The sequence below is a fragment of the Talpa occidentalis genome, unplaced genomic scaffold (assembly GCF_014898055.3).
Source record: "Talpa occidentalis isolate TD23 unplaced genomic scaffold, MPIMG_talOcc4v2.1 talOcc4.8, whole genome shotgun sequence".
NCBI lineage: Eukaryota > Metazoa > Chordata > Mammalia > Eulipotyphla > Talpidae > Talpa > Talpa occidentalis.
Window position 1 is genome coordinate 38235937 of NW_023605194.1, and position 12587 is coordinate 38248523.

The 12587-nt window shown below is 49.8% G+C and overlaps 2 long non-coding RNA genes across 2 annotated transcripts in view; one reads left to right on the top strand and one right to left on the bottom strand.

Annotated features, from left to right (window-relative positions):
• Positions 1 to 1330: 1330 nt before the first annotated feature.
• LOC119234560 (uncharacterized) lies at positions 1331 to 2498 on the bottom strand. Its single transcript, XR_005122647.2, has 3 exons — positions 2460 to 2498; positions 2023 to 2082; positions 1331 to 1912 (listed from the first exon to the last, which is right to left on the bottom strand). It is a non-coding gene; the product is annotated as an uncharacterized LOC119234560 (long non-coding RNA).
• A 7081-nt stretch (positions 2499 to 9579) lies between these two features.
• LOC119234559 (uncharacterized) overlaps positions 9580 to 12587 on the top strand; it is a 68248-nt gene continuing 65240 nt past the window's right edge. Inside the window, exon 1 of the long non-coding RNA XR_005122646.2 lies at positions 9580 to 9657. This is a non-coding gene — a long non-coding RNA (uncharacterized LOC119234559). The remainder of the gene's footprint in view (positions 9658 to 12587) is intronic.

Genomic DNA, 12587 nt, shown 5'->3' on the forward strand with positions numbered 1-12587 from the left:
ACAGCAGTGGTGCAAACCCCGATCTCTAATCTGGGGACCCCAGGAGCGTCGAGGGCCAGCGTAGAGTGAGGAATGGACTGGCAGGAGGACAGAGGTAATGCCAGGACATTGGGACACAGAAAGGGCCAAATTCAGCCAATACCATGAGGGAATGTCTATGGGGCCTTGGAAGTCTCTAGAACCTCTGGTTCATTCTAGGACTTACAGTTATTTTAACTATTTGTGGGCTGAGGCTGGGTGCTGTGGAAATCTATCTCCTTACTACAAGAACAGAGATGCAGGCTAGATGATAGGATGTGACAGATGATATAGGCTGTGACTGCAACTTGTGCTGCCTTTCTTCCTTGCTAAGACAATCCTGATTTTGCCCACATGTTTATCCCTCAGCAAGGTGACTCTCCCCTACTCCGGTTAAACCCAAGAGAGGCCAAGCCGAACCTTGGGGCCCTGTCAGCATGAAACTAACACTGGCGGGCATGGGCCTGGTGTGGCTAGTGCCCGTGTGCCCTGCTGGACCCTGGCCAGAGTTGGGAGCTCCTTTAAAGGACCCAAGCAGGGATGGACTCTGCTGGGCTTGGCAGTGCGGTGCCAGAACTTGAAACAGGGCCGGGTGCCAAGGAGGTGCCAGAGAGTTGAGAGAAGCTGCCTTCTGCCTTTACATAGTTTCAGGACTATTTTTGTTCAGGTGGACACAGTAGGTTTCCTTCCTCTGGGGAGTCTTTGAGGCCCAGAGCATCTTCTCAGAGACAGAGATGATGAAGGATCTGCTGAGCGCCACAGGCCTGGGAGGTTTTCTCACCCCAAAGTCTGTGCTGTTGGTAGTTGTCTCATTCACCGAGCAGCTGTTCTGTCTCGGCAGGGCTTGATTCCCACCCCCGGATCAGCCAGTGACAGGGTGGAGGCTCCCCTCAGCAGATGCCATGAAGGGGGAGCAGGTGGGAATGGGAGAACATCACTTTTAAAACCCCTGCACCTCTGAGACTTACAGGACTTAAAGTGTTTGGGCTTTAGATCTGGAGGCACATAGAAGTATCCACACTTCCAAGAGCAGTCACAGGTTGGCAGGGGCCACATTCACTCAGTGTCCCACGGAAATGCCCACCTGGTGCTCAGCTTTGATCACCCCCAAGCTTTTTAAAATCTCATGGATGTCCACAGACAAATTAAATTGGTCCTACACAGTCACTGCTAAGAACCCCAGGACCCTTAGATTCGAATGTTCAGAACTTTATTATTCTGAAGTCCACAACACGACCTCTCAGCTTCCCCATGACAAGGCCCCATTGTCGTCTCTTATGGGCTGAGGCCGGGGGACCCCTGTGGCCCTGAAGCCCTTGCCTGCCATCTCTGGTACCTCTCATCAGGTGTGTGGCACTGCATGTGCACAGGATGGTGATGAATTTCATCTCGTCTGTCCCTTGCATCTTCTCACCTGCTGCGTACAGATCTTGGCATTGGGACACCCACAAGCCAGTGAAGGGGAGCAGGGAGGAAGAAGGACAGAGCCCAAGTCCCAGAGCTGGGGCTGAAGGGTTAGTTCCCATGCACCCTGCAGGTCAACTTGGCCTCTTCCAGGTGTTGTCTCTGATGGGGAGCTGCTGTCCTGGGGTGGTTAAATTCTTTTTTCTATCCTGAGTCAGGAACTGCTTTCGGGACCTCACTCCTCCATCTCTGTTTTGCTCTGCACCCCCTGAGCATTCTGCCAGCAGAGCTTCAGAGAGCTGAATCCACACATTGGAGGCCCTGGGTCCCCAGGTTCGTGGCCCTTTTCTTGCCAAGATGGAGCTTAAGTGAACCCCACTCATTCCTGCTTTTGAGTCTTCCCAACATCCTCATTTTCCTCCACAGACACCAGAAGGTCAAGGCCTGCAGAAAGCTGAGCTGATTCTCAGCCTGGCATTGGAGAAAACCCCTGTGGGCAAAGGGATTGGGTGAAGCTTCCAGGAGTCTGTCCCCGAGTCCAAATGCAGAGGGTGGGGGGCACATGGTTAGCAGGGCTGGAGTGTGAGAGTAGAGCCTCACCTGTGCATCTTGGAGGGCCAGTCCAGGGTCCACAAAGCCGTTCACATTATCCCTGCTGCCCTGGGAATAGAAAAGCAGGCTCTGCATGTAAAATGGTGCTCAGAGCAGTCTGGGAGCTGGGCAGGAAGACAGGCAGGGCTCTGCTAGCTGCAAGCTGGCTATCCTCTACCCACCTCAATCTTCTCATCTGTAAGATGAGAGGAAGGGCTACCTCATAGGGAGCTGGGGGATTCAAGGAGCTTAGGTAAGCATGTACCTGGCATGAAGGACCTACTCAGTGAGGGAGTTCTCCTGAACTTCTGGGGTCCCTTATGTGGCTATGTCAGGAGAGGTGTAGGGGGCTCAGCCATGAGGACCCCTAACCACACTGAGGCATCACCTCTGAACCCAGGCCACTGGGGCTACCTTATCCCCAAGCAGCCCCTTCCCTTTCTCACCTCCCAGAATCTCTGACCAAGAACTGATCTCTTGGGTGGAGCTGTTGGGGTTGCCCAGACAAGGAACTCTGAAGAGCTAGGGCTGATCCCTTGCATGAAGCACACCAGGATCCACTTCAGGTAGCTGCTTGTGCCTGCCTGAATGTCTTCCTCCAGGCTGGACCCGTATTCTGCAGGGGAATAGGATCATGCACCTTGGACCAGCTTTCATCCTCCTAGTACTGCTTCCCTCACGTCATTTTCCCAGGTTTAAACAGAACATCTCCAGAGTCCAGAAAGGGGGCTATAACTTCCATGAGACAGCGTGATGGCGAAGGTGGTACGTGATGGCTGTGCTGTCAAGTGAAGGGTGAAACAGAAAGCTCATCATATGTTTGTTCTGTTAACACTTATGTTTTAAGATGGAATTTTAATTTGGGCCAGTAAATAAAAAAGTTCTCAGCTCCATCTCCTGGAACAATGCACTACTCTGTGACATAAACCAAACCAAACTTTGGCCAGGACCTCACAGTGCATGAAGAGGGTCAGGAGGAGAGTAGGGGGTTGATGCTGGGTTCTCGCTATGCACCTGCCTTTGCTCATGAAGGGAGTCTCTGAAAGGGGTCAAATTGAAAGTGCTGAGCTCTCCCTTCCTCACATAATTCTAGCACCTTCTATGTGGCCTCCATTTTAAGCTGGCTTATTTCTCTGAAGTCCCTTGCGCCTTGGTGTTTAAACAGCTGGGGAGATGAGCTGGCAGGAAGGGAACAGCCCATGAGGGCCAGATCCTCTCCCTCCCTCTCCTGTGTCGGCCAAGGGAGAGGCCGCCTGTCACTTGTCAGAGGGGTTGGGGTGGGGTCGAAAAGGAGCAGAAACTCCAGGTATAAATGTTTTCAAGGCTAAAAGTCATGTGACTTAGTGTATCCCTGCAAATCCATCCACATGACTTACACAAACCATGGCAGAAATTCTTTTTTTTTTTTTTTTAAAGATTTATTTATTTACACAAGCACTGGGTACAGTCAAAAGCGTGGGAGGGTGAGAGAATTCACCAGAGCCAGAGTGGAGAGCAGAAAAGCAGACCGACGAAGTGCACTGTTGAGGGGAGCAGCGGATGGGGGGTGAGGTCTGTGCACCATTTGGGACCCTCGCCCAGCAGCCAGGGATCGAACCGGTGCTGCAGAGGCTATGGGCAGCACAGCGCTCAACCCAGCGCTCAACCGCTGCGCCACCGGGGAGGCCCAGAAATTCTTTGATTCAAACATGGGCAAAGTTATTTACCACTAACCATCCACTCGCTCAATACAGAATAAAAACCCAAACCTGACATATTTCTACCTTTACCTGTCTGAGAGAAATTCAACTGAAACATAAATATAGCTATAGCATTTCAAGGATATTGGGGTGAGGCAGACAGCAGTTTAGATCACTATCAGTGTGCCTCTGGGACAGCTCACTGTGGTTCACTTGGGGTACCCGCCGTCCAGGGCTCATGGTTTCCTCATGGGGTTCCTTGGGTGGTGAGGCTGCAGGTAAGGCAGTGCCCGGATGCCCTGTGCTGGGCAGAGCACCAAGACACTTGGCTAAATCACTGTCAGGATACATGGTGGCAAATAGGGGAGATTCTCTTTCTCTTAGAGAAATGGAGAGAATCCTCAAAAATCCTACTGGGCTTAAGGGCAGTTTGGCATATTTTTTTTTTTAAGATTTATCTTTTTTCTTTATACAAGAGCTGGGGTACAGGCCAGAGTCATGGGAGGGTTCACCAGAGACAGAGCAGGGAACAGAACAGGCAGATGGACCGAATGCATTGCTGAGGGGAGCTGCGGTCCAGCAAGGAGAGGTCTGCCTCGCCATGTGGGATTCGCCCTGGCCAGCTGGGAATCGAACTGGCGCTGCAGAGGCTGCAGACAGCTTCACAGCATGACATTCAACCTGCTGTGCCACTGGAGAGACCCAGTTTGGGGTATTTTAAAGACAAGTTGCACTTTTAGTGGGTGAACTTGAGAGGGTCTTGTCTCTTTCTATGACGTATCCGGAAAGTGGTAATCAGAAAATGAAAAGAAAATGGGAGTGAGGGAGGTGAGACAGTCAGGTACTTCTCTCCATAAAGTCAGGTACTTCTCTCCTGCCTTTGGGAGGGGACAGGACTGTATTGTCTTTCAAAGACATCCTGGCTTTTTGCAAAGAGCAGAATTTAGCTAAAACCCAATGTGTCCCAGCCCTTGGTGACGGATGAAGACCAGGCTGTGGGGGGACTCATCCGTGTGCACAGCCAAGGACAGAAGGGTGCTCTGTCCTGGCAGGAACAGCGTGGCCACTTCCCGCACAGTGGACAGGGTTCACCAGGGATCCACTTCTCCTGCGGATCAACTCCTGTCACTGTAAACCAAGACTCAACTCGCGTGTCTAGTGCAGTACACAAAGACCTTACTCTACGCTTTGGAGACGTAACACTAGGCTGCGGGGCCGGGGGTGACAGAGGGCCCGCACCGCATGTTCCCACAGCGGCAGGGATCATTGGGAACATCCCGGAGGGCCGATGGAACAGGCGAATTGTGGGGGCTGGGAGCATGAGAGTTGGGGAGGTGGGCACGGGGCATATGGGCAACGAGACCAGCTGCAGTTGAAGGGAAAGCACGCCGGGCCGGGCATCTTCCCCCGTGGGGACCTGAATAAGGAGCAGGTCTGTGGGAAGAGAAGAGAGAGGTCAGTGAGAAGCCACTGCAATTGGGAACAGAAACTTATGGTTTCCTTGGCCCTGGGGCTGGACCCTCAGGCTGGACCTCTGAGGATGCCCTTCCTCTGCCTGGGTGTCCTCCTGCCTGGGCTCCTGTCTGAGAGTGTTCAGGAGTCGGGGTGAGCCCAGCCTTCCCAGCCCCAGGCTCGGACGTTGAACGCCTTTTGCTCGGATGTTGACTGTATCTGTTTCCCCTGCCTGGGAGCCTGGAGAACAAGGACATGTTCTGACTAAATGAAGGCCCCAGAGTTCCCCAGGCTTCCAGGTGTGTGCTGAGGGGTGTGTCTCCATCAGCCAAGAGGGGCTCCACATGGGGGGCAGCAGCTGACCCATGGCCCTGGTGCTGGGTGGGGATGGAGGCACGAAGCCTCCCCAACTGACTCTGGGCTTTTTATTTAAATTTTGAAGTGCTGGGTAATGTTCTAGATTTGTCTCCTGCCATCCTTTAGTTGAAAATGAAGGAAAACTCATGGTCCCTGTCTAGAATCAGCTGGGAGGCTCCTGGGCACCACGTTCCTGTCTTAGACTTTCTTTGTGACAGATGCCTGCACCCACAGTCCCAGAGGGCAGCCGTCAAGTGCAAAAAGCAAACGGCCTTGTCCTTGCGGCACATCCCCGTGCCCTGCTTAACTTGCGTCTGGGCTGACACCACATCCTTGGGCACTGGTTGCGCTTTTGAAAAAAGTTGCCCATGATCTGCATGCCCAATGTATCCAGTTTGTCCTGCAAAGCAGAGGAGCCTGTAAGGAAGCTCTGAGCTGGCTGCTGCTCCAGCCCCTCAGCTAAGTGTCCCCTTCGGTTCCCAAAGTCACCGGAGCTTTGTCTCCACAAACTCCCTGGGATAGGATTATGGCCTCTACTTGTGGCAAGAGGCATGTTTTGGGGGGTGAGGGTGTGAGTCAGGGATTGTTTAGGGATCAGAACAAATTAGTGCTTTCTGAGGACAAGGCAGGAGCTACTAGCAGAGTTAAAGTACAAGGCTGGAGGAGATATGTGGTGTCTTGGAGGGGAACATGAGTTGCCCGCGGGGTACCTGGGAAGGAGCTAGAAGGAAGGGAGGAGGAGGCCTGCACTCATGAGGCCAACCAGGGAAGGCAGAGAAGAAGCTCCATGCCCTGTCAGTGTGCAGGGTCCTGCTGACGGAGGGTGGAGAGAAGAGGCGGCTCAGGACAGTTGCCCATGATCTGCATGCCCAATGTATCCAGTTTGTCCTGCAAAGCAGAGGAGCCTGTAAGGAAGCTCCTCTGAGACCGAGAGTGACCTGGATCCCGGGTGGGGGACCCTAGGGGAGCTCTGGACCCTGCGCTCCAGCTCTGTCCTGGTGCTTTCAGAGGGGGAGCCATGTCCTGTGAACAGGAAGGAGCCCTTGGTCAGGGCTTCCTCCTCTCTGGAAGGTGTGTTGGGCACCGCTGTGTTGCACAGAGAGGAAGGCAGTGCTGGCTGTCCTGGTGCCATAGAAGCTCCTGGAGGAAGCCATGACCCAACCAGGATGGAGCAGGACCAGGAGGAGGGGTAAAGCCAGGCAGAAATTGTGGGCTCTTTCTTCCTCCACACCAGCCATCTGGACTCTATTCTGTGCTGGGCCCCAGTGTGGGATGTGTCTCAGCAGGGCAGGCCCAGCTCTTCCTGGGGAAGAACATTCCCTTCAGGACCCTCCTCCATGGGACCCTGGTCACCCCGGCTGAGGGCAGGAGGACAAGGCAGCAGCTCCTTCCCTCCCTCTATTGAGCCAGCTTCTGGGGGTGGCAGGTGCACCAGCATTTCCACTTAATGGGAACTTGACTCAGAAATTCCTTCTTTTATTTTCTGACCTTCATGAACCTTGTGATTTTGTTGTAACTCACACCTACTGCCCAGGGAGCCCAAGACATTGTTCATGCTGATGAGAATCACTGTGTAGTCACCGATTCCATAAACGTGGGTCCAGGGAGTGGAGATCCTGGTACTGGAGTAAAGTGAGCAAATCTCATTCCCCTATACACTCATCTTGATCCAAGCCGCACTTTCTGGGCCTAACCTCTTTGTTACTCTCCGTCTGAGCCCCAACCTGGGCCACAGCACCCTTCCCAAGGGTGGGGAGGGTGTTTTAGGTTGCTGTCTGCACCACTAGGGACCACCACCATGGGGCATGTTGGTACACATGGTTGCTAGGAAGAGAAAGCTCTTGTGTGGCACTTCTGGGGTGCAGACACACAACGTGTCGCCCCAGCACCTGTCAACTTCCGGCCCCTCAGCTAAGCCTTTTGGGAGGATTCAAAGATAACTGAGTAAGAGCACCCTGTACAGTAAGGGAGGCCCTCTGTGGGAAGCACAAGCAACCTCTACATAATTTGCAAGGATGATCCTTCCCAAAAGATTAGCAAATTCTCTCCCACCCCCGTGTTCCTTAGGGCTGCCTTTTGAAGAAGCCTGGTCTTGGGGCAGTGCAATATAAAGGTGGACATCAGGGAGGAGCATCAGCAGAGGCGGATTTGCCTGGTGTTGGCAGATGCAGCCTTCCTGACCACACTGCAGCAGCACCAAGGGCAGCCTCTGAGTGGGGCCTGCTTCCTAGGTCTCCCCATTACAGGTCACAGTGGCCCTGTTGTGCAAATTTATGGGTTCTAATTAGGGTCCCACCCTGGGTGAGCCACAGCCAGCTCAGCTGACCCTTAGCCCTGGTTTACCTGTGCTGGCCTCCCTCACAGCCAATGCCAGGTAAAGCTCCCTCCACTCTCCTCAGCCCTGAAGCCCCCAAAAGACAAACCCAGTCAATCTACAACCTGCCAGGAGACAGGGCAAACCCAAGGAAATGAAACCCAACAGGATCAGAGTGCGGGAGGGTGACCAGGACTGGAACCCTGAGGTTCCTTTTCCAAATGCTCACTTAAGCCAGGGAAGGAGCAGCCAATGAACAATCTTTGGGAACTGACAAAAACAAAAATAAGGCCTGTTCACGTCAACGTCACTGTGGGTCATGGCTCTTGCTGAAACAGGCCACTGCTGTTTGGTAATGTGACGGAGGTTCTGACAGTTGGCAGCATGGAGAGGGTATTGTCTGATGACATTTTGTGAGTCCTAGGTCCTCCCAGGTGTCCTCCTCTGCCCCTCTGTCACCCTCTTTTCTGCCAGCTCTCTTTGTCCAGGTCGGTGGAGATGGCGGCGTGGGGAGTAGAAATATCCCACAGCTCTGGACGCCTCTTTGTGAAGTTCTGTGTGGGCCAAAGAAACAAAAACACAACTTGGGCCTCCCCGGTGGTGTAGCGGGTTGAGCGCCGTGCTGTGAAGCTCTCCGCAGCCTCTGCAGTGTGGGTTTGATCCCGGCCGGCAGGTGAGAATTCCACATGGCGCAGCAGACCTCTCCTGTCGTGCCCGCTGCTCCCCTCAGCAGCATATTTCTTTGATCCGCCTGTTCTGCTCCCTGCTTTGTCTCTGGTGTATCCTCTCACACTCCCACCTTCTGGTCTGTATCCCAGCTCTTGTATAAAAATAAATAAATCTTAAAAAACAAAAAACAAACACAACTCACCACCAGCTCCTTGTTCTAGAAAGTGAAAGAGACATACACAGGATGAAAGGGCTGTGCAGGGCTCTGGCTGGTCCACACAGGCAGGAGGGGACTCTGCTCGGCAGGAGTGAGTGAGAACATGGTTTGGGTGTCACTGTGGGTGCCCACCCCAGTGGGTCAGCGGCCAGCAGGCTGCATGTCCCTGAGACATGACTCCTCATTTATCTGAGGGGATGTGGTACCTTCCAGGCTCCTCTCGCTCCTGGCTGCTGCTGTGCCTTCCCCTCTGCTTCTCCCTCTCTCTCCATCCAGCAGTGTCCTTGTCACCATGCTCTGCCCCCCCCCCAACCCCCCCACCCCCGCTTCTGGGCCGGGCTGTTCTCTGTATTGCTCTGCTTTATCAGGACACATGGTCCCCAGAATATGGCATTGTGTGGTCCACTTCATGCCCACCCAGGCACCAACACCTGCCTAGATCCCAGTAGCTGCTGTGGACAGGCTGGCAGCTGCTTCTTTGCTGTCCCTGTGTGCCCAGTATGGGTAGCACCCCTGGCGCTCAGAAAGAAGATGGAGGGAGGTGGAAGCAGCACTGGGGATGTGCAGACACCACGCAGGTCTCTAAAGCTCAGCTGCACAGAGGTTGGGTATCCTGCTATTCTGTGGCCCCCTGCACGGCCCCTGCTTGTTCCCTCAAGAGCAGCTTCCTCCTCCCAGCCTCTTGTCTACCTGAGTGCTCAGAGCCTGGGGGCCATGAGGCAGCCCTGCCCAGGATTTTGGGCCTTTCTTCCCAGGGACCAGGGACCTTTCTTCCCAGGGACCTTCCTGCTTATATACTCTCTGCACTGGGCCCCGTTGGCCTGACAACATGGGTGGGGCTACGCCAACCAACTGCCAAAACAGTTACACAAGAACTTTCAGTTGGTCCCACCAGCTAGACTCACTGGGCACATGGCTTGACCGGAGTCTGTTAAACTACCGCAATGAAAGCCCAGGTATCCTCTCTGAATCCGGGTGGCATTACCTGCCACGCAGAACTTCAGTGCCATTTCCAGTCCTCATGGAAATGCTGGGCCTGAGGGGGTCTCAGCTTGGCAGATGAATAAACATGAATTAATTCTGATGCAGGAGAAAAATCAAATGCCAAATTCCACTTAGGGCAAGTTTTCCAAAGAGTGATCTTCTAGGATGCTTGTTTCAAAGGCCAACTCCCAGCACCCCCATCTTCCTGTAGGGATGAATCTGGACAATGAGTGTTTAAGCAAGCCTCCCAGGTGACTGTACATTTGGAGGATCACAGATTTAAGGGATGAGGTTGCTGGAATAAGTAGAAAACTATAATATTTGCAAAATTTTTAAAATCAACTTTGAGCTAATTTACGTATACTAAAATATGCCTGTTGAAAATATATAGTTTGAAGACTTTTTGGTACATGTCGGTGCTTTATAACCATTATCATAATCCATGTAAAGGACATTATCCTCATGAACATTTGCAGTCAATCCTATCACCCACCTCAGCCCAGCCCCACTGACCTGCTTCTGCTATAATGAATTTGCTTTAGGTTTTCTAGAGCTCCATATAAGTAGAATTATACATTACATCCTTTTTTGTCTGGCTTCTTTTGCTCAGTGTAATATTTTTGAGATTCACTCTGTCATTGGATTAATCAGTAGTCAGTTCCTTGTTATTGCTGAGCGATAATGCATTAATTGGATCTATAAGACTTTATTTTTCCATTTACTTGTGTTGGTTTGGATTGTTCCAGATTTGGGCTATTTTGAGTAAAGTTGTTATAAATATTCCACAATCCATTCAGAATTAATTTTTGTGTATGGTATGAGGTGAGCACTGAATGGTTTTCTTTTTAAACTTCTTCCCCCCCAAAATGGGACTCTAGTTGTTCAAAGCACCGTTGGAAAAGTCCCCTTCCCCCCTTTAATTTATCTTGACACCTTTGCAAATCAGTCGGTCATATCATACATGTAATGGGGTCCATTCCATCAATCTTCATAGCTACCCTTAGCCAGTTCCCCACTCTGCTGATTCCTATAGCTTTATAGTAAAACTTCAAAGTAGGTTGTCTAAGTCCTCCAAATTCATCAGCTGTTTGCGTTTCCATGTATAATTTTTGTGTCAGTTTATAAATTTCTCCAAAAAGCTTGTGGGGATTTTGATAGGAATTTCATTGAATTTATAGATCTAATTGGGGTAATTGACATAATTTTGTTGAGACTCAATTATGTTGAGTTTTTTAGTCCATAAACATGGTTTATGTATTCAAGCCTTTTTATATTTCAAGGATGTTTTGTAGGTTTTCAGTATACAGATTTTAATTTATTCTAAATATTTTGGTTTTTCTTTTTGACTGCTGGTATGTCCATGTTCCAATTGTATGCCAGTGGTATATATTTCATAAGGAAATACAGTTCACTTTTGGGTATTGACCCATATGCTGCAACTCTGTCAAATTCTTGTTCTAGTAGCTTGGTGAGATAATCTTAAGGATTATCTACCCAAATGATTGTGTCACTGGTGAAGAAAACAATTGTACAGCTTCCTTTCCTATCTTTGTTTTTCTCTCTTCTTGTCTTATTTTAATGAATAGTCAGTAAAATACTGAGTTCCATTGATGAGGACGGTCTCCTGATTTTTGGGGAGAATGCATTTACTCCTTTGTTCTATGTGATGGTGATTGTGGAGTTTTTGTAACATTTCACATACCCACACTACAATGATCTGAACCAGGAGATTAACATGAGATTAACATAGATTCAATATTATTATTTTTTTCAAAGTTACAATCATTTTATACAAAAATTCTAAAAATCAAAAGTTCACAGCTTTGAGAAACATTTCACCTAGGAGTGATTTCTAAGGCAGTATCCTGAGATTCCATAAAAACAGAACCTTCCATCTCAAGAGAAGGAACAGGAATAAGAGGAGCAGAATTCTCCAATTCCAAGTGTGATGGATTCTCTCATTCAGAACTTAGGTTTAAATTTTCTTTCATTTGAATCTCTTGCTCTTCCAATTCTAAGGTTTATCTGATGCTGAAGGAACAGCTTCTTCATCTTCATTTTCATGCAGAAAGCTACAAATCATATTGGGTCTATAGGAGAAATCATTGTCCTTTATTTGCAGCCATTCCACACCACCTATATTTTCTTCTCCTTCCTTCTTCTATGTAAGTAGAGTTCTTGTCATGCTGAGCTTCTTCATCGTATGACATTTATATTTTAGCACTGTTTTATTATTGCCTTCTGCATCCACTAATGTATGACCTCGAGAGTGTTACTACTGTTCACCTCTTTGTGCTTCAGTTTCTTCAAATATAAAAAAAATAATGGTATCTCTCATGTTCAACATTTTCTTCAAATGTAACACAGGTCCCAAGAGTGTCTTCATATTCCCCATCAAAGACATAGCTGTCCACTTGCAGAATAGGCCTCTCAGTGTCAATACCCAAAATCTTGCATTTATTTTCACATTTTGAAAGAAAATCTGAATCAATAATTCCTGACAATTTCACCAGAACCAACTGCTCTGCCTCCTCTTCATCCCCTTCCTCGTCCTCCCGACTGCTCCGCGGCCACCGCCATGATTCTAGATTCAATATTATTAATGAATCTACACACCTCAAGTTTCACAGGTTGCCCCTTTAATGCTGTTTTTCTAGTTCAGGATCCCATTTTGCATTTCATAGTCAAGTTTCCTAAGTCTCCTCCAACTTAAGACAGCACATGACTTTGATGCTTTTGTAAAATGTTGTTTTGCAGTGTTCCCCAACTTAGCCTGTTTGATATTTTCTCATGATCGGGTTGAGTTATGCAATTTTAGCAAGAACACACAGAAGTCATGTTGTGCCCTCTTGGGGCATTTTATCAAGTAGAACAAAAAGTCAATATGTGTTATTGTTGTTAA